Here is a 13,713-nt window from a genome sequence, read left to right on the forward strand (position 1 = left end):
CGGTACAACCGCTACGCTAAAGAAGCTTAAGTGCAGAAATAAGCCAGGCCAGAGAAGAGGATCGGACCAAGGCAGAAGATGACAATTTTTAACATTTCCTGAAGGTCGGCCAGATTTCTAAATGTTCTGATGAAACATTCCATATTCCACATAAAACTAAATTCTGCTAAAGGCTGAAAAATGACACAATAACATCTACATATGCAGAACTCCTAAAACCACCCATGTAGCAGATCTATCGGGCTCTGTGAAAACTGGTTCCACACTTCTTTTACCTTCGTTGTATATCAGACTGGATCTAACTCACATTATCCTAAAACTCAAGGGTCACAAAACCCAGCCTTTCCCAGGACATCATCAGCAGGGTTCATTTTTATGAAATTAAAGAAAACGTTACGCAACCTCCATAGAAAGTGAGCATCCTCTGAGTGCTGCTGAGTCTGAGCTCCGGGATATGACATCATTTCCCACAAACAAAAAATGGCTTTGGAAAAAAACGGAAGGAAAATGTTTTTTTTTTCTTATGTTTTTTTTTCCGGACCTTCCCATCTCTAGATTAAAAGCCTATCTCTCTGTCCAGCGTTGGTGGTATAGTGGTGAGCATAGCAGCCTTCCAAGCAGCTGACCCGGGTTCGATTCCCGGCCATCGCAAAAATTGATTTTTACACATCCGGGTCTATTCAGTAAATTTCAAGCCGTTTACAATGTTAACCTTTCAACTTGATGTAGCTTGTAACACGCGTTGTTGGTGAGTGAGGGGCTGCTCCAGGTACAGTCAGCATGGACAGCACACTGAAGCATGACCTTCGATAGCTCAGCTGGTAGAGCGGAGGACTGTAGAAAATAATCGGACATCCTTAGGTCGCTGGTTCGATTCCGGCTCGAAGGAAGCTTTATATTTTTGTGAGACGGGAAAAAAAATGGTAGGTTGATCCTACAGAGTGAAGAGTGGACTTTAGGTGCGAATTCCGTGGTCAGCAAAAGGACCACTTTATCTGGGAAGATCTAAAGAAACTATAACTCTGACGCATCTCACAAAGATCATTGGAACAGGAACTCATGAACTGCAGCCGCGGACTGACAGGCATTACAGCTGTATTTTAAAATAAAAAGGTTCACCTCCTATAGGATCTGTGGATGCTCTGTCACATACACCATCCCATGTGGTGTGTGCAGGGTGGAGACACATATCCCATATGGTCTAGCGGTTAGGATTCCTGGTTTTCACCCAGGCAGCCCGGGTTCGATTCCCGGTATGGGAAGCTAGTTTTTATTGGAACCCTTTGTTGCTAGTTGGTCAAATCAAATAGCATTAATCATATTCCCCAACATCTAAAGCGCTCACCTTACCTGAATAGCCACCTCAAAATACTGGGGCAGATTCCTTACCTCTTTGGGCTGGTCAAGGAACATCAGAAACGGGAGGAATAGATTAGAGAGATTATATAAAAAGCAACAGGAGGAAAGATAATGAAAATGGAGAGATTAAAGAAAAGGAGGATAGATTAAAGAAAAGAGGAGAGGAAGTGACAAAAGGTAGCGGTAAAGAAAAAGTGGACAAACAGGGAGAGGTAAAGAGAAAGGGTTGGGAGATAAAGAGAACAAAGATAGATGAAGAGGAAAAGGGAGACATAATGCCAATGTCTGTCTAGGGAGATGGTCGACTATGTGCTTGATTTTATACACCTGTTAGCAATGGATGTGGCTGAAATACCTAAACTCAATAATTAGGGGTGTCCACATCCTTTCATAAAGTGTATATGTTTTATATGTAATATGTATAATTTGTCCCTTCAGAAAATTATGTAAAGGAAACTGTCACTGCGGGAAAAGTGAATTACACCGGACAAATTTATGGTAAAACCTGATCATACTGCTCTTGTTCTCAGGGCAGCCCCATCACCATGAGATGGGCATAAAGGGATCAAGTATTATATCTTCTATATCTGATGATTGCTGGAGGAAGGGTGGAATTCCTGAAACTGCCAGTGCTGCTTAGTTATCCCCAGTCTGGCCACCGACAACTTACAGGTAACTATCCGTACGAATCACAAAACAGGTGTATTTATAACAACATTACATTGTATGTATAGATTTTATAGCACCACAATATACTGACCAGGTATTTCATTTTATAGTTATAGTGAGTTCTGCATCAGGTTCAAACATATCATGGAAAAATCATCTCAAAATCCAAATTACAAACAAGAAAAACAAAGGAATACACTAAAGCAACAAAGCAAAAAGTATGTGAAGCACCAGTCATTTACCTGAAAGAAAGACATCAGTAGATTGACCACCATTTTCTTGACTAGGCCAAGACCTAGGGCAACAGCACCACCTTCTGGTACAAAACCGAGGAGCAGATTGCCCTCTTTGGTGATGAATCATCGGTTCTGTATTTTAAATGGGAATAATGATAAGAAGTGCTTCTACCCAGTTTCAAACCGGGGACCTTTGTCGCGTGAGGCAAACGGTACAACCGCTACGCTAAAGAAGCTTAAGTGCAGAAATAAGCCAGGCCAGAGAAGAGGATCGGACCAAGGCAGAAGATGACAATTTTTAACATTTCCTGAAGGTCGGCCAGATTTCTAAATGTTCTGATGAAACATTCCATATTCCACATAAAACTAAATTCTGCTAAAGGCTGAAAAATGACACAATAACATCTACATATGCAGAACTCCTAAAACCACCCATGTAGCAGATCTATCGGGCTCTGTGAAAACTGGTTCCACACTTCTTTTACCTTCGTTGTATATCAGACTGGATCTAACTCACATTATCCTAAAACTCAAGGGTCACAAAACCCAGCCTTTCCCAGGACATCATCAGCAGGGTTCATTTTTATGAAATTAAAGAAAACGTTACGCAACCTCCATAGAAAGTGAGCATCCTCTGAGTGCTGCTGAGTCTGAGCTCCGGGATATGACATCATTTCCCACAAACAAAAAATGGCTTTGGAAAAAAACGGAAGGAAAATGTTTTTTTTTTCTTATGTTTTTTTTTCCGGACCTTCCCATCTCTAGATTAAAAGCCTATCTCTCTGTCCAGCGTTGGTGGTATAGTGGTGAGCATAGCTGCCTTCCAAGCAGCTGACCCGGGTTCGATTCCCGGCCATCGCAAAAATTGATTTTTACACATCCGGGTCTATTCAGTAAATTTCAAGCCGTTTACAATGTTAACCTTTCAACTTGATGTAGCTTGTAACACGCGTTGTTGGTGAGTGAGGGGCTGCTCCAGGTACAGTCAGCATGGACAGCACACTGAAGCATGGACAGCACACTGAAGCATGACCTTCGATAGCTCAGCTGGTAGAGCGGAGGACTGTAGAAAATAATCGGACATCCTTAGGTCGCTGGTTCGGTTCCGGCTCGAAGGAAGCTTTATATTTTTGTGAGACGGGAAAAAAAATGGTAGGTTGATCCTACAGAGTGAAGAGTGGACTTTAGGTGCGAATTCCGTGGTCAGCAAAAGGACCACTTTATCTGGGAAGATCTAAAGAAACTATAACTCTGACGCATCTCACAAAGATCATTGGAACAGGAACTCATGAACTGCAGCCGCGGACTGACAGGCATTACAGCTGTATTTTAAAATAAAAAGGTTCACCTCCTATAGGATCTGTGGATGCTCTGTCACATACACCATCCCATGTGGTGTGTGCAGGGTGGAGACACATATCCCATATGGTCTAGCGGTTAGGATTCCTGGTTTTCACCCAGGCAGCCCGGGTTCGACTCCCGGTATGGGAAGCTAGTTTTTATTGGAACCCTTTGTTGCTAGTTGGTCAAATCAAATAGCATTAATCATATTCCCCAACATCTAAAGCGCTCACCTTACCTGAATAGCCACCTCAAAATACTGGGGCAGATTCCTTACCTCTTTGGGCTGGTCAAGGAACATCAGAAACGGGAGGAATAGATTAGAGAGATTATATAAAAAGCAACAGGAGGAAAGATAATGAAAATGGAGAGATTAAAGAAAAGGAGGATAGATTAAAGAAAAGAGGAGAGGAAGTGACAAAAGGTAGCGGTAAAGAAAAAGTGGACAAACAGGGAGAGGTAAAGAGAAAGGGTTGGGAGATAAAGAGAACAAAGATAGATGAAGAGGAAAAGGGAGACATAATGCCAATGTCTGTCTAGGGAGATGGTCGACTATGTGCTTGATTTTATACACCTGTTAGCAATGGATGTGGCTGAAATACCTAAACTCAATAATTAGGGGTGTCCACATCCTTTCATAAAGTGTATATGTTTTATATGTAATATGTATAATTTGTCCCTTCAGAAAATTATGTAAAGGAAACTGTCACTGCGGGAAAAGTGAATTACACCGGACAAATTTATGGTAAAACCTGATCATACTGCTCTTGTTCTCAGGGCAGCCCCATCACCATGAGATGGGCATAAAGGGATCAAGTATTATATCTTCTATATCTGATGATTGCTGGAGGAAGGGTGGAATTCCTGAAACTGCCAGTGCTGCTTAGTTATGCCCAGTCTGGCCACCGACAACTTACAGGTAACTATCCGTACGAATCACAAAACAGGTGTATTTATAACAACATTACATTGTATGTATAGATTTTATAGCACCACAATATACTGACCAGGTATTTCATTTTATAGTTATAGTGAGTTCTGCATCAGGTTCAAACATATCATGGAAAAATCATCTCAAAATCCAAATTACAAACAAGAAAAACAAAGGAATACACTAAAGCAACAAAGCAAAAAGTATGTGAAGCACCAGTCATTTACCTGAAAGAAAGACATCAGTAGATTGACCACCATTTTCTTGACTAGGCCAAGACCTAGGGCAACAGCACCACCTTCTGGTACAAAACTGAGGAGCAGATTGCCCTCTTTGGTGATGAATCATCGGTTCTGTATTTTAAATGGGAATAATGATAAGAAGTGTTTCTACCCAGTTTTGAACCCGGGACCTTTGTTGAAAAGGCAAACGGTACAACCGCTACGCTAAAGAAGCTTAAGTGTAGAAACAAGCCAGGCCAGAGAAGAGGATCGGACCAAGGCAGAAGATGACAATTTTTAACATTTCCTGAAGGTCGGCCAGATTTCTAAATGTTCTGATGAAACATTCCATATTCCACATAAAACTAAATTCTGCTAAAGGCTGAAAAATGACACAATAACATCTACATATGCAGAACTCCTAAAACCACCCATGTAGCAGATCTATCGGGCTCTGTGAAAACTGGTTCCACACTTCTTTTACCTTCGTTGTATATCAGACTGGATCTAACTCACATTATCCTAAAACTCAAGGGTCACAAAACCCAGCCTTTCCCAGGACATCATCAGCAGGGTTCATTTTTATGAAATTAAAGAAAACGTTACGCAACCTCCATAGAAAGTGAGCATCCTCTGAGTGCTGCTGAGTCTGAGCTCCGGGATATGACATCATTTCCCACAAACAAAAAATGGCTTTGGAAAAAAACGGAAGGAAAATGTTTTTTTTTTCTTATGTTTTTTTTTCCGGACCTTCCCATCTCTAGATTAAAAGCCTATCTCTCTGTCCAGCGTTGGTGGTATAGTGGTGAGCATAGCTGCCTTCCAAGCAGTTGACCCGGGTTCGATTCCCGGCCAACGCAAAAATTGATTTTTACACATCCGGGTCTATTCAGTAAGTTTCAAGCTGTTTACAATGTTAACCCTTCAACTTGATGTAGCTTGTAACACGCGTTGTTGGTGAGTGAGGGGCTGCTCCAGGTACAGTCAGCATGGACAGCACACTGAAGCATGACCTTCGATAGCTCAGCTGGTAGAGCGGAGGACTGTAGAAAATAATCCGACATCCTTAGGTCGCTGGTTCGATTCCGGCTCGAAGGAAGCTTTATATTTTTGTGAGACGGGAAAAAAAATGGTAGGTTGATCCTACAGAGTGAAGAGTGGACTTTAGGTGCGAATTCCGTGGTCAGCAAAAGGACCACTTTATCTGGGAAGATCTAAAGAAACTATAACTCTGACGCATCTCACAAAGATCATTGGAACAGGAACTCATGAACTGCAGCCGCGGACTGACAGGCATTACAGCTGTATTTTAAAATAAAAAGGTTCACCTCCTATAGGATCTGTGGATGCTCTGTCACATACACCATCCCATGTGGTGTGTGCAGGGTGGAGACACATATCCCATATGGTCTAGCGGTTAGGATTCCTGGTTTTCACCCAGGCGGCCCGGGTTCAACTCCCGGTATGGGAAGCTAGTTTTTATTGGAACCCTTTGTTGCTAGTTGGTCAAATCAAATAGCATTAATCATATTCCCCAACATCTAAAGCGCTCACCTTACCTGAATAGCCACCTCAAAATACTGGGGCAGATTCCTTACCTCTTTGGGCTGGTCAAGGAACATCAGAAACGGGAGGAATAGATTAGAGAGATTATATAAAAAGCAACAGGAGGAAAGATAATGAAAATGGAGAGATTAAAGAAAAGGAGTATAGATTAAAGAAAAGAGGAGAGGAAGTGACAAAAGGTAGCGGTAAAGAAAAAGTGGACAAACAGGGAGAGGTAAAGAGAAAGGGTTGGGAGATAAAGAGAACAAAGATAGATGAAGAGGAAAAGGGAGACATAATGCCAATGTCTGTCTAGGGAGATGGTCGACTATGTGCTTGATTTTATACACCTGTTAGCAATGGATGTGGCTGAAATACCTAAACTCAATAATTAGGGGTGTCCACATCCTTTCATAAAGTGTATATGTTTTATATGTAATATGTATAATTTGTCCCTTCAGAAAATTATGTAAAGGAAACTGTCACTGCGGGAAAAGTGAATTACACCGGACAAATTTATGGTAAAACCTGATCATACTGCTCTTGTTCTCAGGGCAGCCCCATCACCATGAGATGGGCATAAAGGGATCAAGTATTATATCTTCTATATCTGATGATTGCTGGAGGAAGGGTGGAATTCCTGAAACTGCCAGTGCTGCTTAGTTATCCCCAGTCTGGCCACCGACAACTTACAGGTAACTATCCGTACGAATCACAAAACAGGTGTATTTATAACAACATTACATTGTATTTATAGATTTTATAGCACCACAATATACTGACCAGGTATTTCATTTTATAGTTATAGTGAGTTCTGCATCAGGTTCAAACATATCATGGAAAAATCATCTCAAAATCCAAATTACAAACAAGAAAAACAAAGGAATACACTAAAGCAACAAAGCAAAAAGTATGTGAAGCACCAGTCATTTACCTGAAAGAAAGACATCAGTAGATTGACCACCATTTTCTTGACTAGGCCAAGACCTAGGGCAACAGCACCACCTTCTGGTACAAAACTGAGGAGCAGATTGCCCTCTTTGGTGATGAATCATCGGTTCTGTATTTTAAATGGGAATAATGATAAGAAGTGTTTCTACCCAGTTTTGAACCGGGGACCTTTGTCGAAAATGTAAACGGTACAACCGCTACGCTAAAGAAGCTTAAGTGTAGAAACAAGCCAGGCCAGAGAAGAGGATCGGACCAAGGCAGAAGATGACAATTTTTAACATTTCCTGAAGGTCGGCCAGATTTCTAAATGTTCTAACATAGTTCATAACATAGTAACATAGTAACATAGTAACATAGTAACATAGTTCATAAGGTTGAAAAAAGACCAAAGTCCATCAAGTTCAACCTATATACATATTGTGTCCCTACTGTGTTGATCCAGAGGAAGGCAAAAAACCCTTATGAAGCAGATGCCAATTGCCCCATACCAGGGGGAAAATTCCTTTCCTTCCTTCTGATGAAACATTCCATATTCCACATAAAACTAAATTCTGCTAAAGGCTGAAAAATGACACAATAACATCTACATATGCAGAACTCCTAAAACCACCCATGTAGCAGATCTATCGGGCTCTGTGAAAACTGGTTCCACACTTCTTTTACCTTCGTTGTATATCAGACTGGATCTAACTCACATTATCCTAAAACTCAAGGGTCACAAAACCCAGCCTTTCCCAGGACATCATCAGCAGGGTTCATTTTTATGAAATTAAAGAAAACGTTACGCAACCTCCATAGAAAGTGAGCATCCTCTGAGTGCTGCTGAGTCTGAGCTCCGGGATATGACATCATTTCCCACAAACAAAAAATGGCTTTGGAAAAAAACGGAAGGAAAATGTTTTTTTTTTCTTATGTTTTTTTTTCCGGACCTTCCCATCTCTAGATTAAAAGCCTACCTCTCTGTCCAGCGTTGGTGGTATAGTGGTGAGCATAGCTGCCTTCCAAGCAGTTGACCCGGGTTCGATTCCCGGCCGTCGCAAAAATTGATTTTTACACATCCGGGTCTATTCAGTAAATTTCAAGCCGTTTACAATGTTAACCTTTCAACTTGATGTAGCTTGTAACACGCGTTGTTGGTGAGTGAGGGGCTGCTCCAGGTACAGTCAGCATGGACAGCACACTGAAGCATGACCTTCGATAGCTCAGCTGGTAGAGCGGAGGACTGTAGAAAATAATCGGACATCCTTAGGTCGCTGGTTCGATTCCGGCTCGAAGGAAGCTTTATATTTTTGTGAGACGGGAAAAAAAATGGTAGGTTGATCCTACAGAGTGAAGAGTGGACTTTAGGTGCGAATTCCGTGGTCAGCAAAAGGACCACTTTATCTGGGAAGATCTAAAGAAACTATAACTTTGACGCATCTCACAAAGATCATTGGAACAGGAACTCATGAACTGCAGCCGCGGACTGACAGGCATTACAGCTGTATTTTAAAATAAAAAGGTTCACCTCCTATAGGATCTGTGGATGCTCTGTCACATACACCATCCCATGTGGTGTGTGCAGGGTGGAGACACATATCCCATATGGTCTAGCGGTTAGGATTCCTGGTTTTCACCCAGGCAGCCCGGGTTCGACTCCTGGTATGGGAAGCTAGTTTTTATTGGAACCCTTTGTTGCTAGTTGGTCAAATCAAATAGCATTAATCATATTCCCCAACATTTAAAGCGCTCACCTTACCTGAATAGCCACCTCAAAATACTGGGGCAGATTCCTTACCTCTTTGGGCTGGTCAAGGAACATCAGAAACGGGAGGAATAGATTAGAGAGATTATATAAAAAGCAACAGGAGGAAAGATAATGAAAATGGAGAGATTAAAGAAAAGGAGGATAGATTAAAGAAAAGAGGAGAGGAAGTGACAAAAGGTAGCGGTAAAGAAAAAGTGGACAAACAGGGAGAGGTAAAGAGAAAGGGTTGGGAGATAAAGAGAACAAAGATAGATGAAGAGGAAAAGGGAGACATAATGCCAATGTCTGTCTAGGGAGATGGTCGACTATGTGCTTGATTTTATACACCTGTTAGCAATGGATGTGGCTGAAATACCTAAACTCAATAATTAGGGGTGTCCACATCCTTTCATAAAGTGTATATGTTTTATATGTAATATGTATAATTTGTCCCTTCAGAAAATTATGTAAAGGAAACTGTCACTGCGGGAAAAGTGAATTACACCGGACAAATTTATGGTAAAACCTGATCATACTGCTCTTGTTCTCAGGGCAGCCCCATCACCATGAGATGGGCATAAAGGGATCAAGTATTATATCTTCTATATCTGATGATTGCTGGAGGAAGGGTGGAATTCCTGAAACTGCCAGTGCTGCTTAGTTATCCCCAGTCTGGCCACCGACAACTTACAGGTAACTATCCGTACGAATCACAAAACAGGTGTATTTATAACAACATTACATTGTATGTATAGATTTTATAGCACCACAATATACTGACCAGGTATTTCATTTTATAGTTATAGTGAGTTCTGCATCAGGTTCAAACATATCATGGAAAAATCATCTCAAAATCCAAATTACAAACAAGAAAAACAAAGGAATACACTAAAGCAACAAAGCAAAAAGTATGTGAAGCACCAGTCATTTACCTGAAAGAAAGACATCAGTAGATTGACCACCATTTTCTTGACTAGGCCAAGACCTAGGGCAACAGCACCACCTTCTGGTACAAAACTGAGGAGCAGATTGCCCTCTTTGGTGATGAATCATCGGTTCTGTATTTTAAATGGGAATAATGATAAGAAGTGTTTCTACCCAGTTTCGAACCAGGGACCTTTGTCGCGTGAGGCAAACGGTACAACCGCTACGCTAAAGAAGCTTAAGTGCAGAAATAAGCCAGGCCAGAGAAGAGGATCGGACCAAGGCAGAAGATGACAATTTTTAACATTTCCTGAAGGTCGGCCAGATTTCTAAATGTTCTGATGAAACATTCCATATTCCACATAAAACTAAATTCTGCTAAAGGCTGAAAAATGACACAATAACATCTACATATGCAGAACTCCTAAAACCACCCATGTAGCAGATCTATCGGGCTCTGTGAAAACTGGTTCCACACTTCTTTTACCTTCGTTGTATATCAGACTGGATCTAACTCACATTATCCTAAAACTCAAGGGTCACAAAACCCAGCCTTTCCCAGGACATCATCAGCAGGGTTCATTTTTATGAAATTAAAGAAAACGTTACGCAACCTCCATAGAAAGTGAGCATCCTCTGAGTGCTGCTGAGTCTGAGCTCCGGGATATGACATCATTTCCCACAAACAAAAAATGGCTTTGGAAAAAAACGGAAGGAAAATGTTTTTTTTTTCTTATGTTTTTTTTTCCGGACCTTCCCATCTCTAGATTAAAAGCCTATCTCTCTGTCCAGCGTTGGTGGTATAGTGGTGAGCATAGCTGCCTTCCAAGCAGCTGACCCGGGTTCGATTCCCGGCCATCGCAAAAATTGATTTTTACACATCCGGGTCTATTCAGTAAATTTCAAGCCGTTTACAATGTTAACCTTTCAACTTGATGTAGCTTGTAACACGCGTTGTTGGTGAGTGAGGGGCTGCTCCAGGTACAGTCAGCATGGACAGCACACTGAAGCATGACCTTCGATAGCTCAGCTGGTAGAGCGGAGGACTGTAGAAAATAATCGGACATCCTTAGGTTGCTGGTTCGATTCCAGCTCGAAGGAAGCTTTATATTTTTGTGAGACGGGAAAAAAAATGGTAGGTTGATCCTACAGAGTGAAGAGTGGACTTTAGGTGCGAATTCCGTGGTCAGCAAAAGGACCACTTTATCTGGGAAGATCTAAAGAAACTATAACTCTGACGCATCTCACAAAGATCATTGGAACAGGAACTCATGAACTGCAGCAGCGGACTGACAGGCATTACAGCTGTATTTTAAAATAAAAAGGTTCACCTCCTATAGGATCTGTGGATGCTCTGTCACATACACCATCCCATGTGGTGTGTGCAGGGTGGAGACACATATCCCATATGGTCTAGCGGTTAGGATTCCTGGTTTTCACCCAGGCGGCCCGGGTTCGACTCCCGGTATGGGAAGCTAGTTTTTATTGGAACCCTTTGTTGCTAGTTGGTCAAATCAAATAGCATTAATCATATTCCCCAACATCTAAAGCGCTCACCTTACCTGAATAGCCACCTCAAAATACTGGGGCAGATTCCTTACCTTTTTGGGCTGGTCAAGGAACATCAGAAACGGGAGGAATAGATTAGAGATTATATAAAAAGCAACAGGAGGAAAGATAATGAAAATGGAGAGATTAAAGAAAAGGAGGATAGATTAAAGAAAAGAGGAGAGGAAGTGACAAAAGGTAGCGGTAAAGAAAAAGTGGACAAACAGGGAGAGGTAAAGAGAAAGGGTTGGGAGATAAAGAGAACAAAGATAGATGAAGAGGAAAAGGGAGACATAATGCCAATGTCTGTCTAGGGAGATGGTCGACTATGTGCTTGATTTTATACACCTGTTAGCAATGGATGTGGCTGAAATACCTAAACTCAATAATTAGGGGTGTCCACATCCTTTCATAAAGTGTATATGTTTTATATGTAATATGTATAATTTGTCCCTTCAGAAAATTATGTAAAGGAAACTGTCACTGCGGGAAAAGTGAATTACACCGGACAAATTTATGGTAAAACCTGATCATACTGCTCTTGTTCTCAGGGCAGCCCCATCACCATGAGATGGGCATAAAGGGATCAAGTATTATATCTTCTATATCTGATGATTGCTGGAGGAAGGGTGGAATTCCTGAAACTGACAGTGCTGCTTAGTTATCCCCAGTCTGGCCACCGACAACTTACAGGTAACTATCCGTACGAATCACAAAACAGGTGTATTTATAACAACATTACATTGTATGTATAGATTTTATAGCACCACAATATACTGACCAGGTATTTCATTTTACCGTTTGAAAAGGCAAACGGTACAACCGCTACGCTAAAGAAGCTTAAGTGTAGAAACAAGCCAGGCCAGAGAAGAGGATCGGACCAAGGCAGAAGATGACAATTTTTAACATTTCCTGAAGGTCGGCCAGATTTCTAAATGTTCTGATGAAACATTCCATATTCCACATAAAACTAAATTCTGCTAAAGGCTGAAAAATGACACAATAACATCTACATATGCAGAACTCCTAAAACCACCCATGTAGCAGATCTATCGGGCTCTGTGAAAACTGGTTCCACACTTCTTTTACCTTCGTTGTATATCAGACTGGATCTAACTCACATTATCCTAAAACTCAAGGGTCACAAAACCCAGCCTTTCCCAGGACATCATCAGCAGGGTTCATTTTTATGAAATTAAAGAAAACGTTACGCAACCTCCATAGAAAGTGAGAATCCTCTGAGTGCTGCTGAGTCTGAGCTCCGAGATATGACATCATTTCCCACAAACAGGGAAACAGGGAGGAAAATGGGAATAATGATAAGAAGTGTTTCTACCCAGTTTTGAACCGGGGACCTTTGTCGAAAAGGTAAACGGTACAACCGCTACGCTAAAGAAGCTTAAGTGCAAAAGCAAGCCAGGCCAGGGAAGAGGATCAGACCAAGGCAGAAGATGACAATTTTTAACATTTCCTGAAGGTCGGCCCGATTTCTAAATGTTCTGATGAAACATACCATATTCCACATAAAACTAAATTCTGCTAAAGGCTGAAAAATGACACAATAACATCTACATATGCAGAACTCCTAAAACCACCCATGTAGCAGATCTATCGGGCTCTGTGAAAACTGGTTCCACACTTCTTTTACCTTCGTTGTATATCAGACTGGATCTAACTCACATTATCCTAAAACTCAAGGGTCACAAAACCCAAACAAACAAAAAATGGCTTTGGAAAAAAACGGGAGGAAAATTTTTTTTTTTTCTTATGTTTTTTTTTCCGGACCTTCCCATCTCTAGATTAAAAGCCTATCTCTCTGTCCAGCGTTGGTGGTATAGTGGTGAGCATAGTTGCCTTCCAAGAAGTTGACCCGGGTTCGATTCCCGGCCAACGCAAAAATTGATTTTTACACATCCGGGTCTATTCAGTAAGTTTCAAGCCGTTTGCAATGTTAACCCTTCAACTTGATGTATCTTGTAACACGCATTGTTGGTGAGTGAGGGGCTGCTCCAGGTACAGTCAGCATGGACAGCCCACTGAAGCATGACCTTCGATAGCTCAGCTGGTAGAGCGGAGGACTGTAGAAAATAATCGGACATCCTTAGGTCGCTGGTTCGATTCCGGCTCGAAGGAAGCTTTATATTTTTGTGAGACGGGAAAAAAAATGGTAGGTTGATCCTACAGAGTGAAGAGTGGACTTTAGGTGCGAATTCCGTGGTCAGCAAAAGGACCACTTTATCTGGGAAGATCTAACGAAACTAT

General features: G+C 41.4%; 17 non-coding genes across 17 annotated transcripts; all 17 read left to right on the plus strand.

Moving 5' to 3' along the window:
- Positions 1-579: 579 nt before the first annotated feature.
- TRNAG-UCC (transfer RNA glycine (anticodon UCC)) lies at positions 580-651 on the plus strand. Its single transcript has one exon. It is a non-coding gene; the product is annotated as a tRNA-Gly (tRNA).
- A 152-nt stretch (positions 652-803) lies between these two features.
- TRNAY-GUA (transfer RNA tyrosine (anticodon GUA)) lies at positions 804-889 on the plus strand. The gene is given in 2 exon segments: positions 804-840; positions 854-889. It is a non-coding gene; the product is annotated as a tRNA-Tyr (tRNA).
- Positions 890-1,190: 301 nt separating this feature from the next.
- Positions 1,191-1,262, plus strand: TRNAE-UUC (transfer RNA glutamic acid (anticodon UUC)). The gene has a single exon. It is a non-coding gene; the product is annotated as a tRNA-Glu (tRNA).
- A 1,791-nt stretch (positions 1,263-3,053) lies between these two features.
- Positions 3,054-3,125, plus strand: TRNAG-UCC (transfer RNA glycine (anticodon UCC)). The gene has a single exon. It is a non-coding gene; the product is annotated as a tRNA-Gly (tRNA).
- A 171-nt stretch (positions 3,126-3,296) lies between these two features.
- Positions 3,297-3,382, plus strand: TRNAY-GUA (transfer RNA tyrosine (anticodon GUA)). Its single transcript is given in 2 exon segments — positions 3,297-3,333; positions 3,347-3,382. It is a non-coding gene; the product is annotated as a tRNA-Tyr (tRNA).
- Positions 3,383-3,683: 301 nt separating this feature from the next.
- TRNAE-UUC (transfer RNA glutamic acid (anticodon UUC)) lies at positions 3,684-3,755 on the plus strand. The gene has a single exon. It is a non-coding gene; the product is annotated as a tRNA-Glu (tRNA).
- A 1,790-nt stretch (positions 3,756-5,545) lies between these two features.
- Positions 5,546-5,617, plus strand: TRNAG-UCC (transfer RNA glycine (anticodon UCC)). Its single transcript has one exon. It is a non-coding gene; the product is annotated as a tRNA-Gly (tRNA).
- A 152-nt stretch (positions 5,618-5,769) lies between these two features.
- TRNAY-GUA (transfer RNA tyrosine (anticodon GUA)) lies at positions 5,770-5,855 on the plus strand. Its single transcript is given in 2 exon segments — positions 5,770-5,806; positions 5,820-5,855. It is a non-coding gene; the product is annotated as a tRNA-Tyr (tRNA).
- A 301-nt stretch (positions 5,856-6,156) lies between these two features.
- On the plus strand, positions 6,157-6,228 carry TRNAE-UUC (transfer RNA glutamic acid (anticodon UUC)). The gene has a single exon. It is a non-coding gene; the product is annotated as a tRNA-Glu (tRNA).
- A 1,992-nt stretch (positions 6,229-8,220) lies between these two features.
- On the plus strand, positions 8,221-8,292 carry TRNAG-UCC (transfer RNA glycine (anticodon UCC)). The gene has a single exon. It is a non-coding gene; the product is annotated as a tRNA-Gly (tRNA).
- Positions 8,293-8,444: 152 nt separating this feature from the next.
- On the plus strand, positions 8,445-8,530 carry TRNAY-GUA (transfer RNA tyrosine (anticodon GUA)). Its single transcript is given in 2 exon segments — positions 8,445-8,481; positions 8,495-8,530. It is a non-coding gene; the product is annotated as a tRNA-Tyr (tRNA).
- A 301-nt stretch (positions 8,531-8,831) lies between these two features.
- On the plus strand, positions 8,832-8,903 carry TRNAE-UUC (transfer RNA glutamic acid (anticodon UUC)). The gene has a single exon. It is a non-coding gene; the product is annotated as a tRNA-Glu (tRNA).
- Positions 8,904-10,694: 1,791 nt separating this feature from the next.
- Positions 10,695-10,766, plus strand: TRNAG-UCC (transfer RNA glycine (anticodon UCC)). The gene has a single exon. It is a non-coding gene; the product is annotated as a tRNA-Gly (tRNA).
- Positions 10,767-10,918: 152 nt separating this feature from the next.
- TRNAY-GUA (transfer RNA tyrosine (anticodon GUA)) lies at positions 10,919-11,004 on the plus strand. Its single transcript is given in 2 exon segments — positions 10,919-10,955; positions 10,969-11,004. It is a non-coding gene; the product is annotated as a tRNA-Tyr (tRNA).
- A 301-nt stretch (positions 11,005-11,305) lies between these two features.
- On the plus strand, positions 11,306-11,377 carry TRNAE-UUC (transfer RNA glutamic acid (anticodon UUC)). The gene has a single exon. It is a non-coding gene; the product is annotated as a tRNA-Glu (tRNA).
- Positions 11,378-13,274: 1,897 nt separating this feature from the next.
- TRNAG-UCC (transfer RNA glycine (anticodon UCC)) lies at positions 13,275-13,346 on the plus strand. The gene has a single exon. It is a non-coding gene; the product is annotated as a tRNA-Gly (tRNA).
- Positions 13,347-13,498: 152 nt separating this feature from the next.
- On the plus strand, positions 13,499-13,584 carry TRNAY-GUA (transfer RNA tyrosine (anticodon GUA)). Its single transcript is given in 2 exon segments — positions 13,499-13,535; positions 13,549-13,584. It is a non-coding gene; the product is annotated as a tRNA-Tyr (tRNA).
- The last annotated feature ends 129 nt before the right edge of the window (positions 13,585-13,713 follow it).

Source organism: Sceloporus occidentalis, unplaced genomic scaffold (assembly GCF_023333645.1).
Source record: "Sceloporus occidentalis isolate IW3139 unplaced genomic scaffold, rSceOcc1.0.p SCAF_111, whole genome shotgun sequence".
Classification (NCBI taxonomy): Eukaryota; Metazoa; Chordata; class Lepidosauria; order Squamata; family Phrynosomatidae; genus Sceloporus; species Sceloporus occidentalis.